This window comes from Mus musculus, chromosome 11, assembly GCF_000001635.26.
Source record: "Mus musculus strain C57BL/6J chromosome 11, GRCm38.p6 C57BL/6J".
Taxonomy (NCBI): Eukaryota; Metazoa; Chordata; class Mammalia; order Rodentia; family Muridae; genus Mus; species Mus musculus.
Window position 1 is genome coordinate 92,701,388 of NC_000077.6, and position 18,411 is coordinate 92,719,798.

Below are 18,411 nucleotides of genomic sequence, written 5' to 3' on the forward strand. Positions count from 1 at the left end.
AATAATCTTTTTCTTGTTGTGAAAAAAAAAAAAAAAAAAAAAAAAAAAGAAACTACAACCAATGCTGTTTAAGTTATTTCACAAAATAGAAATAAAAGAAAAGTTTCTAAAATCCAACCACAAAGCCAGTGTTGTTGTAAAATCAAACCAGGAAAAGATACGATAAAATAGACAAGTATAGACTAATATCCCTTCTGAACATAAATGTGAAAATTGCTAACACATTACATCAAAAAAAATATTTACCATGATCATACTGGCTTGATCTAAGGGAATATCGTACAATAGAGAACTGAAAGATTTTAAGAGCCGGGGACAGGGGCATGGCATCTGTCGTAAGAATGGCTTCTATATTTGGAAGAGCCTAGAATCTCAACAATATGGATGCCTAGAAGGCCTGTGTAATTACAACACTAGTTGATCAGCTACAGACAGTTAATGTTTGTCTTGCATTCCCAAACATGTGCATATACCCTAGAGACACATATAAAAGATATGCACACACACATTCACACATTCACACACACACACACACACACACACACACACACACACGCAACACACGAACGCAGTCCACATTATTGAAAAATATTTCAAATATCCCAAGCACCTCAAAAAAAAAACTAGGTGATCAAAATCCCCTAACAAGATGACAATCACAGAGAGGCATCAACATCCACAGAGAAATAATGAGTCAGACTTAACAGGCACACCTCCGTTGCTGTAGATGAGTTATTTTCAACCAGAATGTGAGATTTTACATCCCAAGACTGTATTTGAGGACATGACAGTGACACAATCACACATGCACCACTGCTCAGTTCTACCAACCTTATCCAATTTATCATTCTTGTTCCAAAATAGAAAGCAGGAAATGCTTTGTAGGTATTAGGAACCATGCCAAACAGGATGCAAGTGTTAATCCCTTTGAGAAATTCCTCAGTTGAAATTGAAGGAAAAAAAAAAAAACCTGATTGACATGTTTTTGCTAAGAAAATATAGCTTTATTCTCACTAATTTGTGACTTGCCTATTTTTCTTCATTTTCTGAAAGGACCTGAAAGATGGTAAAATAAACATTATTGATTATTGACTGCAAAGAACACTTCCTGTCAGGCCCGGCATCAGATTTCTGTTTCTGGCTTTATCTCTAACTAGCCTGTTCCCTTTATCTCTTTTATCTCATCCTCACCATCAACACAAGATACAAGGGATCTCAAAATTCATACTCCAGATCTACCTTCCAGGCATCATATAGTTTATTGAAAAATTGCATAACTTTGTAGAACTTTATCTGTATAGAGATCCAATCTGAATGGATTGCAGTAGTTTCAGAAGGAGTGGATAACCTATCATATCAAAAAGCTTACTTGATCAAACCATAACATTAACCCCATTGTTATTTTCATATCACTTCACATTCACATTTCTCTTTTTATTTAATGTCTGTGGGATTCTAAAATGTCCATTTATATTAAAAACAATATATGTGAATGAATGCTTCATCGTGGTATCTCATTGTACTGTGTGTGTTAAATTATACTGTGGGCCCATCAGAGTGTTTCTTTTTCATAATTTGAAGGCCCTAGACTTGATATATGACTAGAGATTTCAGGAACCTTAGTTGTAGTTTCTCAAAGATGGAAAGATATAAGGAAGTAAGGAAACCTACAGAAAGATTTATGCATGCATTTGTGTGTTAACATCTTATAGAAACTCATACTTGTGAGATGAAGCCTCAAGTCTATTGTCTTCTCCAGCCAAGCAGAGTAGCCATGGTGTGTGTGTGTGTGTGTGTGTGTGTGTGTGTGTGTGTGTGTGTGTGTATTTGTCTGTGTGGTAAGTTGAAAGAAAAAAATCCCTCCTCCGCAGTGTAAAACTGAGCAGTAAAAGTACATATCATTCTGTGTTTGCACTTTGGTATTAGCATCATATTTATTTATATCAAAAGTCCCTCTTGTTTCAAAATGCCTGCTCATATACTTAAAACAATGTTTCTAAAATAAGATAAAACGTTCAGAGAAGTCGGGATTGAGGAAAGACAGAATTCTAGTAGTATTCACATATTCTTTGCCTTCATTTGAAAGGAAGAGTAACCTTCTATTCCTCTTATTACTAGAGTAGTCTGGTAGTAAATATACACTTGATGTGAGAACTTAGACCACCAACACTTTTAGCACAAAATGTAGAGGAGAGTGGAAAGGGAAGACAGACTGAAAATTTATTATTGATTTTCTCCATAATCTTTAAACTACCAGAAGCTACTCTAGGTTTATATAATCCCAGAGGCTAATCCCATCTAGCCTGACCACATCTTACATTCATATGAACAAAAATGAAAAAAACAAACAAACAAACAAACAACAAAATTCTGCTTCAATTTAATGATGCCATCAAGAAAATCTCAAAAGTTTTGTTGACTTTCACGTGCCCTCTCCGATGGGTTCTTAGCTCTACCATTTTGTTACCGACACAGAAAGAAATCAGAGTTTTGAAAAAGTGGATCTCTCTGATGATGACCATAACAACCGAGACCTGAATCGGTTTGTTTCATATCAATGATACTCACCAAAAGTATTTTTCTTATGTCTTCCTCCTGGCATCCCTGCCTATGTCCAATTCTGCTTCAGTGTTCCCATTTCAGAAGCCCCGCCCTCCCCCTTGGAGAAGAAGAACTTTTGGTTCTAATGAGCATGCTGAAATTGTTTTTTCCAAGAATGATTAAGGCATTCAGACTTTATATGGTAGCAGTAATTGCTCCCCACACTGCCTTAGCAAGGAACAGAGCTGCTGGGAACAGCAAATGCTGCACTGTTATGTAAGGACTCATTACTCTGATACTCCACCTGCTGGTTCCCAAAGCTGTAATGGGCTACCATATGCACATATGAGACAGTCCCAATGCCATTTAAGGTTATGTCATGAGACAAAAGTAGAAAATAGAAATAGAACACTGCATAGAAGAACATACAGAGATAAAAGTAAACCTATAGATACTAATAGGTATAGGTTTAGTGTATATCCAAAGTCATTGCCCTGTGTGTAAAAAAAAATATAGCCTATCAAGTCAATGCACCTGGTCAACCGGTTCATATTCTAACAGTATTAAATTAAGCTACAAATTTCACTTCAGTATCATTTTACCTTGAGGCTCTGTTTAACAATTTGCTATCTTTATAGATCCATAAGACAGAATGAGAGATGTTTTGTTTTAGAGACTAGGTTAGTATGAAAACATACTAAAATTATCTGCACAAAACACAAAGTTCTATGATGGAGTGTCAGAGATTCACCAGCAACATTGAGAAGAGACTTAGACATTGACATACCCCAGCCTCAAAACAGGGCAGGCAAAAACAAACCAAGGACAGCTCAAGCTTTGTGGAAAAAAATAACAAAAAATTTAATCTTGAATATGACTGAAAAGCTGCCCACTGTGGTAATGGAAGGGACTTAAAAAATAGCTGATGAGATTATCCAAGCCCTCCTTGATTATTTGAAACTTCAGTGATATTTTGGATTCAGATGAAGCAGTGATAAAATGAATACCTATCATGTGTAGGGCACTGTTGATTGACAGCCCAATTTGTTCAATCCTTTGAAATGTTTAAGAATCCTCCAGGTGAAGAAATGAATAACTTCTGGTTCATTTACCCAATATCAAACCAGCTAAAACAAAAGATGTTTTGCAACTCTATGCTTCCTCCAAAACACTGGTGAGTGTCTTCATAAGAATTTGCTGCTGCCTCCATCCATCAGGACCATGAAAAATGTAAAGTATGCTTATGTGCAAATCTTTAGTCTAATAGCACTTGCTGTCTGCATCACCTGTTTGCCATGTAGAACTCACAGTTTGTATCTACCTGAGGTTTGCAACTATTCTCTGTTTCCCATGAGTGTTGGCTCAAGAATAGCTGAGTTCATCATCTAATGTTGCTAAAAACAAAAACAAACAAAAAAACCTCTATAATTCCTGGAATTTGCATCTAAAATGTCCTTATAACCTATGTAATAAAGAGTGGTGAGACTTTTAAGATGGGAAAAATTGTAAGAGAGTTTGAGGTGAGATATTCTATCAAGGTGTATAAGATTCCATCCTATGCTTCTCTCTCTTACCCCTTCCCAGTCATGAGCTGAGCAGGAGAGTTATGCTACCAACTCCCATCGTGATATGCCATGGCAGACCCAAAGCAATGAAGTCAATGAGTCATTAAGGAAAATTTCTAAAGATGAACTCAAAATAACCTTTATTTTAGACATTGATTTTTCTCTGATATTCACTACAGTGACAGAAAACTAAAGTAAATGGTCAATACTTCTACGTGGTTCATTTTGTCATTCCTGTTTTAGATGAACATCAATAGGCTCCTGTACACTAGCAACATAATACTTGGCACAGATTTCACTCTTTTTAAATTTACCTACATATGCTTTATGTTTTGTTTTCAATAACGCCAACTGAAAAGTAGCATAGAGTCCCTCGAAACTGCAAATAACAACAACAAAAGCAATACTATTTAAGACAACAATACTTTGCAGTCTTACATGTGACTAGGGGAAGTCACATGACTTTTCTGAACCTTAGCTTTAAGATCTAAGTTAAGGATGGCACTTACCAATGTCACCCTGTCTATTTAGTTATGAAACATGGGTGAGTAGATGCCCAAGAAGAAAGCAGGCTAACTGGAAAACTGCAAAAGCCTTCTGTGGAACAGCTCAGTGATTATGTTCTTTCCATTGACCTCTTAAGAGGCTCTGCACTTTACAAGGACTTGTGTTTGTTTGATATGCCGTGTTCTCACTGTGTCTTCCAATACATCCATTTTCACACCTCACACATAAGGCCACAGTTTTGGTTGTTGCTGTTGTTTGCTTTTTGTCTATCTGCCTCAAAAACTCATAGTGCCTCAAGGAGAACTGTAGCTTATTGATTTTGCCTTACAAGTGTTCAGGGCAATGATGAAATATAGTGAGTGTAAGGGCTAAAGAAGGAAAAAGAGGCCAGAGTGCTTTCAGATTCGTAGAGAGGATGATAAAGAAACAAACATTTAAAAATGAAGGTAGGGCATTTGAGAAGAAGGTAAATGAAGGCAGAAGACAGAGAAGGAGATGGGGTGAGAGAAAGGTGAAGAAGGGGAGAAGAATAAAAGGAATGGAGAGGACATAGGAAGAGAAGCAGGGGAAGAAAGAATAAGGAAGGAAAGAGGACAGATAGAAGAGAGGGATGAAAGGGTGAAAAGACACACAGAAGAGAGAGACAAGAATGACATCACTCACAAAACTCTATTAGACCGTATTTCTAATAGTTCTTCCAGGTGAAAAACCATAAATTGTGTCATAAAATCCTATGCAAAGGATTAAATGCTAAATAAAAAATTTTAAAATAGTTTGGCTTACAAATGGAGAGCAAATCTTGCAGTATTTGCTCAAGGGAGCACTGAAATTTCTCCTGACCATTCTTTAAAGCAACTGTACAGTTGTTATCATGAAAGTGTGTGCATTTACATTCAGTGCCTGCTTACCCTCCTTTCCTTGTACCCAAGAGCAATGGAGCAGGGCTATCTTTGTCTTGTCTCTTTTCACAGTATTATCCAAGTGTCTGGATACTTACTATAAGTGAATAAAGAGAGCATCAGTGGATTAAATATAAATAAAAGCCCTCTCAGTTTTACAACACACATATTTTCTCACGTAGCATAGGTAGTTAAGAAACTAGACAGAGCCAGTATGCTTGATGCTGTAATTTTTAATAGGAAAGATTATGTAAAAGGTACTATAGTTCATTTCACAAGGTTATAGATTATCCACTGAACATCTTCCCTCTAACACATACCTTCCCATTTATCTTTATCTTCCCGTTTTTATGAAACACAGCCTAATGCTATATTAAGACACGAAGGTAATTAAATTATATTATCTGTAGATACAGATGGTCCCGAAACTACGTAAAATGTGAAGCATCTAAAGGAAGACCAGTTAGATGTAATATGAAATTTAGAAGAATAATGTGTGTGGGGTGGGATCTGATTGGAATTTTGTAATAAAAAGATGGAAGGAAAAGAGAATGACCATTTTGAAGAACCATGGATGCATAGCGTATGCATCAAGGGCGAAGGTCTGTCACATTTTAGAATTACTGGAATGTAAGCCTTAAGAAGGAAGCTGTTAGGGAACTGCAGTCAACTTCATCCACTCTAGCATGGATACACCCTGGATCTGGAGGAACCAGGCTGCATTGTGACTTCACTTCAGACCACAATCATTACTGTGTGCCAGCTAAAATAAATATTATTTCCAAGTGTATGAGATAAGTTTTGTAACACAATGTCATGTTTCTGAGTAAACTAAATTGTTTACTTTAAAGTACAGGTAAAATGAAAAACACAGAGAATCAGAGAACACGTGGTAGGCTTGTCCCTCGATTCCTGTTCATTTCTCATGCAGAGTTGGCCGTCCTTGAGCACCACTGCTGTAAATCCATAATGACCATTTCTACTTCAGGAAAAGGGTTCGGTGTGTTAAGGACTATGGTAGTTTGGAAAGGAATAGCTGCTATGGGCTCATATATTTGAGGAAATAGCAGGAAATAGCAGTAAGAAAGAAAGGATTTGAAAGATGAGGTGTGAGCTTCTTGGAGTGGGTGTGTTCTTGCTGGAGGAAGTATATATTAGGGGATAAGTTTTAAGGTTTCAAAGCCTCTCCCTCTCCTTCTCTCTCTCCCTGTCCCCCTCTATGCTTCCTCCTCCCATTCCTACTTCCCCTCTCTCTCCTGCAGTTTAGGACATAGCTGTCAGCTACTTAGCTATTCCTCCAGCACCATGCTCCCATGCATGCCACCACACTCCTCCCCATGATAACACATGAAAATGGACTAAGATTCTAAAACATCAAGCAAGCCCCCAATTAAATGTTTTCCTTTATAAGGATTGCTGTGGATATGAGGTCTTCTCACAGTATAGAACAATGACTAAGACAGGACAAATGATACTTTGTTAGTATTAAATCTGCTGTCTTTCCTAGGAGCAATAATGAAGAAATAGAAACTGGCTTGATGCTTCCTCAGAAGGTCAAATTCCACAAGTTAGAATTGGATTTAACATGTGGAAAAATTCGACATAACATTCTTACATTGATCACCATCAGGGAAAACTATGAAAATATCAAATTAACAAGAGATGGCACAGGGAGTTATGTAATGGCTACACTGCAGTCAATGCATGCCAAATGTACCAACAAGTGAATGAATGAGTAGCTGAGAACTGCAGGGCAGGCCTGTAAACTCAGATGCACACATTCACTCTCTGCCTCTGTCTGTCTTTCTCTCTCTTAAAATATAGAAACTAAATAATTTTAAAGAATTAAGTTGGAGCTAGAGAGTTGACTAAGTGTTTAATAGTAATAGTTGCTCTTGTTAGGACTAGGGATCAGTTCCCTGTATCTACATGGTAGTTCTTAACTATTCTTAATTCCAGTCCCAGGGGATCTGACATTCTCTTCTGACCACCTCAGGCAAGAGGCATGCATGGGATACACATGCATCCATGTAGTCAAGACACTCATAAACATACAATAAATCTAAAAAACAAACTAATTTTATTAAACTTACTAATTGGCCAAAATAATTAACTAAATTAATTTATTTAATTAGTTCATTAATTAATTGGAATTCAGTTAAAAGAAAGTATGAGACTCTAATCCGAGCATGCCATGCAGAAGTCAGACCTTACCAAATGCACTTTCTCATGTCTCTGACTTCTGTTTTTCTCCTTCTGCTTTATGAACATTCTCTGGTGGACTCTGAGATTTCTTACCTTACAAGTGGCAACAACTGAATCACCTCAGATCATATCACTATTTCTCTACACTTGTGACATTCTCCCAAAAGCCTGTATCTCCTCCCCCCCAAAATATCAATGCCAAATATAATTTCTTTCTTTCTTTTTTATTAGATATTTTCTTTATTTACATTTCAAATGTTATCCCCCTACCTGGTTTCCCCTCAGAAAACCTCCTCTCCCTATCCTCTTCCCCCTCCTCCTGCTCACCAACCTACCCACTCCTGCTTCTTGGTCCTGGCAGTCCCCTACACTGGGGCATAGAGCATTCACAGGACCAAGGGCCGCTCCTCTTATTGATGACCAACTAGGCCATCCTCTGCTACATATGCAGCTGGAGCCATGAGTCCTATCATGTATACTCTTTGGATAGTGGTTTAGGCCCTGGGAGCTCTGGAGGTACTGGTTAGATCATATTATTGTTCTTCCTATGAGACTGAAAACCCCTACAACTCCTTGGGTCCTTTCTCTAGCTCCTTCTTTGGGAACCCTGTGCTTATTCAATGGATGGCTGTGAGCATGCACCTGTGTATTTGTCAGGTACTGGCAGAGCCTCTCAGGAGACAGCTATATCAGGCTCCTGTCTGCAAGCACTTCTTGGCATCCACAATAGAGTCTGGGTTTGATTTATTAAAATTTTATGCAATGCTTCTCATTATTCAAAAGTATTCAAGTTAGCAATACTGTTAATTTGTTGTCACTACAACAAACATCCAAGTTAATGAAGATATAGAAAGCAATTCTTAGCTTAGTTTAGCTCACAGTTCTGAGACCCTAGTTCCTTTTTTTACCTTACTACTTTGGGGTCACAATGAAGCATCATAGTGTTCCAGAAGCATGTGGAAAATGGTCCAGCTCCCTCAAGGACAGGGAGCAAAGAAAAGACCAGGGGACCCATAATCCTCTTCAATATTGCAACCTGATAGTGTAAGGATACACTTCCAGGCACTGTATCTAAAATATTCTACAATTTTTCAATACTGCTACTACAAACTTCCACTGTAATAACCATGAGAACCAAGCTTTTAACACATGGACACTTGGGAGAGACACAGAGATTAAAACATTAGAAGGAGTAATAAGAACATTATTGATACTATCCCAGACTATTTGCTTCTGAATTCCCTGTGTCTGGTGTTCATACTTAGGCATTATATCCTAGGAGTAAAAACAAATAAAACTTACATAACTATTAGAAGTTGGGAATTAAACGTACCTTCATTTTTTCCAGGCCTTAAATATTATATGATGCTACAGATTTCTTGTGTGTATGCAGCATCGCTTAAAAGAATGTATAATTGTTAGGATGATGAAAATAATGTAAATAAATCTACATAGAACAGCACAATGTGAAAACAGTAGTTTACCATCTATAAGTTTTAGAGACTTAACTGTTGCAGTAAGCACCAAGACAGGTAGCTAAAATATTATCCAAAGAAGTGAAGACAGCTTAAAGGCAAGACTTTACTGTGTGACAAGCAGATTAATTTTCCTTAAGTCATTCACTACTGGAAAATGCTTAACAATATCTATAGAAAATACTATGTGAAGAATAGGAAAACATGAATCAGCAACACATAAACTGTGTTTAAAACATATTCCTGCCCCTTGTCTCTTTATTCTTTCTATACATAGTTATTTTAAAATATTTTAACACGATCACCCATAAAAACAAACCCAGGAAAAATGCACTTGATATCACAACACAAAGTGTATTTGTATGTATTTTAGGTTTGTCCATATGTTCTCAATATATAAAAGTCATCTCAGAAGCATGAGCTGAAAATGCCAATGAACGTTTATTCCTCTGTTTTTGGAGATCAAATGTGTGGGAGCTGCTTTGATGGGTGCTTCTGGATTTTTGCCTTTTGTAAAGTTTCAAAGAATAGAGAGTCAGAGCTCTGATTGTATAAAGGCAAATGTGAAGCAATCTGCTTCTGAGGTGACCGACCCCAGCAAGTTTGTGGCAGGCTTTGGTAGATAGGTACATGGAGCCCACATTAACTAAAGGTCCCAGGTTTTGTGGAACCTCCCACTATGGCAGATGGCTCTGCATAGAGCTAGTAAAGCATAGTCAGCGCAGATCCTGAAAAGCCCTTCATGGCCTCATATCAAAAATCACTCACTGCCACTTCTGCAATGTCCTGTTGATAAAACAAATCAGTTGAAGTTTGACATTGTGGGGAAACTTCGAGGATATAGGCATACAAGAAGCAAATGAAGACTACTTCAGAACATTCTGGAATCTTTATGCATATGAATACACTGTAGCTGTCTTCAGAGACACCAGAAGACGGTGTCAGATCCCATTACAGATGGTTGTGAGCCACCATGTGATTAATTGGGAATTGAACTCAGGACCTCTGGAATAGCAGTTAGTGCTCTTAACCACTGAGCCATCTCTCCAGCCCTGAAATCTTTATTTACTCTATTTATCCACTCATTCACCTAACTATAGTTAATCCTATGCATATGTACATATTGTACACACAAAACATTCTCAAAATTATATACTTTATGTGTGTATTATATTAGATATTCTTTGCTTCTATCTTGCTTTAAAGTACTAAATAACTTTCAGTATTTGTAAACTGATCATTACCCGTATCTGAAACATAATTATATGAGTTCTACAAAGGAATACGTAGTTGTTATCCTTGGTACTAGTCATAGGACTACTATTGTTCTTACAAGAGTAATATTATGAAAATAATACAAATGGAAATGCCTTAAGGTACATATTAAATAAAAGCATGACTTCTAAGAACACAGTGGGGAAAGGTCCTCAACTCTTTTATTGTGTCTCATTCCACTTCAGGCTTAAGTGCACCTGAGGTTGTCAAAATTGAGAAGGTGCTGGAATAGCTGAGTGTGTAGGAAAAAAAAAAAACGACCAAGGAAATAAATGATGGCCTCAAGTTCTCAGACAGACGCCTATCCTGGTTCATTGTATAGTTGAATTTAATGTGCATCTTGTAATTGGAAAACTATACACATTACTGTCAAACCACAATAATAACATTCTGTAAGGAGAGCTACACCTAACTGTAGTGGGATACAAGAACCATCTCAAGGAAACTCGGATGTGTAACTACATCCCATAACCATTTTCACTGATCTGTTCTGAGAGACAGAAAGTGGGGACACTGAACACCGACTGCAAATACTAATTACTGAGTTGTTTTGTTTTGTTTTTCCAGGAAGAAAATTCTTTGGTGTCCATATGTAGGAAGTAAGTAAATGAAAACGTGAGCAAAAACCATTTTCAAAATGTTCCTTATGCAGCGAGCATTATGTAAGCTCATGTTATCTGTACCTGGATATATATCACCGTCCTTTCAAAGGCAGAGGCAGCAATTCTTAGAATCAAGGATGACTCAGTCCTGTTTGAGTCTTCACAGAGAACTATCAGCCATTCCTCTTAGAAAGGTTTAGAAAACAGTATGAAATGCCAAAAGATAGTTTACAAGGCCAACAGCTTCATATTTTCATAAGAAAGCAATGTTTCAATTATATCTAGGTCACTGTAACTTGTTATCTCTTCAAAAATGTATATAGAGCCGACATCCATTGAAAAATTAAAATTTAGCCAGAAACATACTAAAAGACTGAAGCTTTCATATTTGAAAAAAACCTACCTGATAAGATGTTATATATAATTTGCTTTAATGCAGCATTTTCTGATTTTCTGAACTGTGAGCAATGTCAGTTTATACAATTCCTTGAATAACCTAGAAGTCTGAATGAAGCTTTGGGTGTTTTTCTGACCAATAAATCAGCATAATTACAGAAATGATATCAATATATATAAATCCACACGACGAAGAACAGCTAAACTCAGAAGTAACTATTACACTATTCAATTGCAGTCTACACAAAAAGACAGCTGTCTGTAAAAGGACTGAAATGACTTCAAGAGTCAGTTACAATAGTGTGATCAATGCCCTGGTTTCCTGACTGGGGTCTCTAGATCCCATTTATTTCTCCAGTGCCTCAGTAAAATACACTCTAATCTGTTTCTATCCACAAACTAGAGCTATTGGTCAGCTTTGATCCAGTTGGAGCTTAATACTTTCGGCTCCAAGTACTTGTGCTTAAACAGCAATAGAGGGAGAGCAGGGTGAGACCCAGCTACAGTGGAAGTGTGCAGATAATCTCTTTCTTATGATACCAGGTTACAGTCTCTCTGAGATATGTAAATTCAGTAAGGAACACTCTTAAAACCAGCATTTGCCAAGCCTGGAGCTAGCTACTCAGCACAAATTGAAGTAAAAATTGTATCTTGTTTTGCCTTCATATAAAAATGCCCAAAGGACATATGTTCCTTTCTTCACCTTCTTTATGGGTTAAAATAGAGGATGCAAGTAAATGAGTGGGCATGATGTTTTCTTACTTACCAGCCACCTCTGATAATTTCATGGATGGAGGTGTTGGGAAGAAATTTTGTCTTTTGTACATTTTAAATTCTGTGTTTGTAGATGTTGCCTACTACATGTTAAGTCTCTACCTCCTTACCAGGACTTATGATTCATTTTTATTACTCTAAAGAATCCTTAGAGTGGAGGGTGTTGATATCTTCATCCAATAATTCTGAAAGAAAAGAAACAAACAAACAAAAAAACCCATAAGTTATAGCTTAATATTTGGAATTACTTGGAATCTCTAGGTCTATTCTAGGAAATGTTGTCTAAATGAGACAATAAGAGGAAACCCATTTACATCTTGAAATACGTGCAGCTCTTGTTTCCATACTACTAAAAAGGTGAATACCATGCAGTGATCATAAAATTTTTATCAAGAAGCTGCAGTATGTTTAATAATTCATCCTTTTACCTTCTTGCAAGATCTCTATATGCTTTTAAAGTGTTTGCATTATACTGCAAGAACTGCCTTTGGAAAGAAATCTGTCTCTAATAACACGGTGTCACATCTATTATCAGGGAATCCTGGTTAGTATACACTAACTTTTATTCCTCTTCTTTAAATATCCTTCAATCGATTGTATTAACAAATGCTTTCTCTTTCCTTCCTGCATCAACTTAATGGAAACATAACATTACATATTCAAATTACCCTGTGAGACCTAAATAAATTATAATACATCCTTGGAGAATAAAGCACTAGCACATATGAATTTTATTTCAAAAATAATTAAAAATGAATTCTATACACCACTAAATTAAATTCTTTAGTTTGATGAATATATGATTGCTGAATATAAAATTGACCAATTTAAAAAAATGAAAACTTGAAATTTAAAGCAGAGGAAAAGGTCATGGGTTCACATTGGTCAAGAAGAGTCAGTGACTTCCTTTTCAACAAGCAGATGAATAATAAAACATAGACGAAGTTGCCCAATCATTTCAGACTGTGTGGAAGCTATGAGGCCTTCCTTTGTCAGATGTAATTTAATTGCGTGTCACATCCTCCTAGCTGTCATGCTGGCTTGAATGTATCTTGTCAGATTATATTTTAAGGCATTATCTGGTGACTGAATTAGTTGGTGCCACAACATAAAAATACAGCTTACAGTAAGGAAAAAATAAAAAAAACAAAAATCTAGCAATTTATTAAAGTAAAACTTGCTAACCAAAAGCTCAACTCCATAATGAAGTGTGCCAGCCTCATCTTAACATTGTGAAATTAGACAAATGTGTTTTAAAAATGTGCTGGGGAATTCCAGCACATGTGCCGCGGTTTGATAATTTCCAAATTCTGGATTATAAAACTTAATTAACCCAAGGAATAACAAAAAGCAAAACAACACAATAAAAACAAGCTCTAGGCTTCTGAGATTGTCGAGTCCTGCGATTAGCAAACATGCTTATGAAATAAAGTCCTTTCATTTGAATTGCTTATTTATTCAGTTCATCAGGGTTCATAGGAATAATGTGTTCAACTACAACTGCTACATCTATATTATAAAGGTTCAGAGGCCATTGCCAAATATGTAGCCAAATTTATTGATAGAGGTAGGAGTCAAGAAGGGCCAGAGAAAAACAGTGTCTTCTTCATGGGAAAGGAACATTACACACATGAGCTCACAGCAGAGAGGCTTACCTACAAAAGACAAGCGCAAGATCAGTCCAAACATATAAATATTATATTCAAATGCTGTGTGTGTTAGCGAATTTTGAGTGCTGTTTTTATTACATTTTTTATCTTTTTAACATAACATTTTAAAAATATTTTTTATTATTACGTATTTTCCTCAATTACATTTAGAATGCTATCCCAAAAGTCCCCCATACCCTCCCCCCCCCCACTTCCCTACCCACCCACTCCCATTTTTTGGCCCTGGCATCCCCCTGTACTGGGGCATATAAAGTTTGCGTGTCCAATGGGCCTCTCTTTCCAGTGATGGCCGACTAGGCCATCTTTTGATACATATGCAGCTAGAGTCAAGAGCTCCAGGGTACTGGTTAGACACTTTGCCCCTTCTTAGAATTGGAAACAATCACCCATGGAAGGAGTTACAGAGACAACGTTTGGAGCTGAGACAAAAGGATGGACCATCTAGAGACTGCCATATCCAGGGATCCATCCCATAATTAGCCTCCAAACGATGACACCATTGCATACACTAGCAAGCGTTGGCTCAAAGGACCCTGATATAGCTGTCTCTTGTGAGACTAGGCCGAGGCCTAGCAAACACATAAGTGGATGCTCACAGTCAGCTATTGGATGGAGCACAGGGCCCCCAATGGAGCTGCTAGAGAAAGTATCCAAGGAGCTAAAGAGATCTGCAACCCTGTAGGTGCAACAACATTATGAACTAACATAACATTTTTATTGATTCTCTGAGTCTTTCACATTTTGCACACTGCTAACACTCATGCCCAAGTCCTTCTATGCCTCCCCACATCCTTGTGATACCCCCCAAAAGTAAAATAATTAGAATTCAAAATAGGAAAAAAAAATCCATTTCACTCATTGGAGCAGAGTCAAACTCTCAGTGGCCCAGTCCATAAATAGAACTGAGTCCTTCCCTTTCAAACCCATCAGAAGCTATCAATGGTAGAAATCTATATGCCATATATAATCTAGGCTATTACTTCTTTGCATGAGGGGGAGTATAGGGTTTGTCACAGAAGCCTCCCATGTCCTTTCCTCTCAGCTGTGCATCTGCAGTCATCAATATCACAGCAAATGTTGCCTCCTTGCCTTACTCAGTCAAAAGTGCACATATCACCGATCTCCACATGGTTTCTGGCTACAACACAGAACACAAACACGACCCCTGCCTGTGGTAAGACCAGATACCTAGCCTCAGAAACAGTTCAGATATCAGACATCCACATGCCCTCAGGTGGCAGCACAGGGCACTCAGATCAGCATGTCCCCTGGTGGCAGCATGGCCTATGTGCATCACTATGTCTTTAGATGGCAGCCTAGACCATGTATATTTGTATGGCTTTGGTGGTAACATGGGCTACCACAGGCATCAATACACACTCCAGCTGCAGACTCGGAATCAGACATGGTCCTTGGTGGCACTATGGACCCAGACATCACTATAGACTCAGGTGTCAGTGCAGGTCACTCACATCAATATGGCCCCACGTGGCAGCATGGGCTAGGAACATTAATGTGGCTTCAGGCTGCAGTACAGACATCAGACATTTGCATAGCTCTCTGCAGTAACATGGGTTACAGACATCAGTAAAGCTGCAGCCAAACATGGCTGAGACATACTTATTGACCTTTGTGTTGGGGGCATGACATGTGCTATGCGTATTGTAAAGGTCAGAGGCTAAGAATTGGTTCTTTCCTTGTACCACATGGGTCCTTGGTATTGAACTCAGGTTATTAGGCTTGGCAACAAGCAATTTTTCCTGCTGAACCATGTCAGCTTGAGCAATCTAATTTATAATTGGAATACTTGCTGTGTGTGGAAAATCTATAGAGATCATGATATGTACTTTCATATATGTTTTTTAAGTTGCTGATAGAGAATGTACTATTCTGTGTAAAACGCAGATGCAAATCCTTATTCTTCTCTTTACTCTGCTACATGCTGTTAACAATTTGATGGTTTAATGAGCTAAAAATCACAAAAGATATCCAGCAAAGCTAAGAACATTTACTCAGAGGGCCTGAGGAAAGGACACTAGACATGTATCCAAACAGAGCTTGTTTGTTTAAAGTAAATATGATTAGTAATAAAGAGAAAAGCAGAGATATTTGTACCCTACATTTATATACTCTTATTGTCTACCCATTGACACTACTGTGGAGCTAAGATAATAATAAGCAGAGGAAATTAGCTTTCTGTGGGCATAATGAGGGGATTAACTAAGGGTAAATAGAATATATAGTTGAGAGAGATGGAGGCAATTGGCACAAGATGAAACAAGGAAGGGATGGGAGAAGAGGTAAGGGAAGAGACAGCTAACAATAAAGTCCATTTATGGGGTCATATGAAGACCCAGTACTACAGAAATGTCATAACATATATACATAGATGAAATAAATCTAAATAATCACCGAATAACAGGCAGACATTGCCCCAACTACACATCGGTTGCCTCTAAAGGAAACTTCAAGTGTCAGAAATGGGTTACATTTAGTGGAGTCATTGGAATAAGGACTCAAATAGAAACCCCAAGACATCTCAGGCTACTGATAAGGCTATTGATTGTGGTCCAAAAACTGATGGTAGGGCACTATTGGTGATAACAACAACAAAGGAATTGAGGTGGTATCTAACTAGAGCCTTCACCCCCACTGATTAGTGTTCATGGTCCTCAAGTACACTCTGCCTGTTACCAGAAGAGAAAGGTAACCACATACTCGCTATAGATCTTGCAATCTATGATAATAAGCTTCCTGTATGATATTCTGGTGCAATAGTGATACAAACATTGTAGAAATAACCAACTGATAATTCTGATAGGATTTCATGTCCAGTCCATGGGATGGGACACATGTCTAACACGTGAGTGGCCAAGAACATGAGACTGGATAGACCATAGTCCTACTGGCAAAACAAATACTATTGTTCTGCTGAAGAAACATAGTAATTAAATATCTCTTAATGACATCCTGATATACCCATAAATCAGTGCTTCTTTCACCTATCATCAGGGAAATCTCCTCTTGTAGTAGATAAGAACTAACACAGGTACTCACAACTGGAGATATAAGCAGAGAGTGGGAAATTTTAAAACACACAGTCCTAAATCTAATGTCTTCTTTAAATCCCCTCCTCATGGCTCTGGGAGATTTGCATAAAAGGAGACTGAAAAATTGGAAGAGCCAGCATGGAAGGATGTCTCCAATGAAACAATGTCTTCAAGACAGAACAACACAGATACACATTTGAACACAAAAGTATTGTGGCTACATGCACAGGACTACACAGGTTCAAGCCAGTTGAGATTATAGCATGGAAAGGGGATAGTAGACATGAGTTTCCATCCCTATAACCAAAAAGCTGTCTCTAACTGATATCATGTTAAAAGAACACAATTCTCTCCAGTGAAATCTCACAGTGTATATTAAACACACTTACGGGTAGGTCAGTGATTAGGAGCAGATGGTACTTTTTTAGACTCTGACTCCTATTGCTTTTTTTTTTTCTTTCTTATTTTAACTCGTTTTTTATTAGATGTTTTCTTCATGTACATGTTAAATGTTATCCCCTTTCCTGGATTCTTCTCTGAAAACCCCCTATACCTTCCCCCTCCCCCTGCTCCCCAACCCACCCACTCCCACTTCATGACCCTGGGATTCCCCTATACTGGGGCCTAGAATCTTCAGAAGCGCAAGGGCCTCTCCTTCCACCAAAGTCCTACTAGGCCATCCTCTGCTGCATATGCAGCTAGTGACATGAGCTCTGAGGGTACTGGTTGGTTCATATTGTTGTTTCTCCTATAGGGCTACATACCCCTTCAGTTCCTTGGGTACTTTTTCTAGCTCCTACATTGGGGACCCTGTGTTCCATCCGATAGATGACTGTGAGCATCCACTTCCATATTTGCCAGGCTCTGGCATAGCCTCACAGGAGACAGCTATATCAGGGTCCTATCAGCAAATCTTGTTGGGGGATGCAATAGTGTCTGGATTTGATGGTTGTTTATGGGATAGATCCTAAGGTGGTGGAGTATTTGGATGGTCCTTCCTTCAGACTCAGCTGTGAACTTTGTCTCTGTAACTCCTTCCATGTGCATTTTGTTTCCCCCTCTAAGAAGAAACAAAGTATCTACACTTTGGTTTTCCATCTTTTTGGGTTTCTTGAGTTTTGAAAATTTTATCTTGGGAATTCTAAGTTTCTGGGCTAATATCCACTTATCTGTGAGTGCATATCATGTGTGTTCTTTTGTGATTGGGTTACTTCACTCAGGATGATATCTTCCAAATCCATCCATTTACCTAAGAATTTCATAAATTCATTGTTTTTAATAACTGAGTAGAACTTCATTGTTTAAATGTACTACGTTTTCTGTATCAATTCCTCTGTTGAGAAACATCTGGGTTCTTTTCAGCTTCTGGATATTATAAATAAGACTGCTATGAACATAGTGGAGCTTGTGTTCTTATTACAAGATGGACATCTTCTGGGTATATGCACAGGA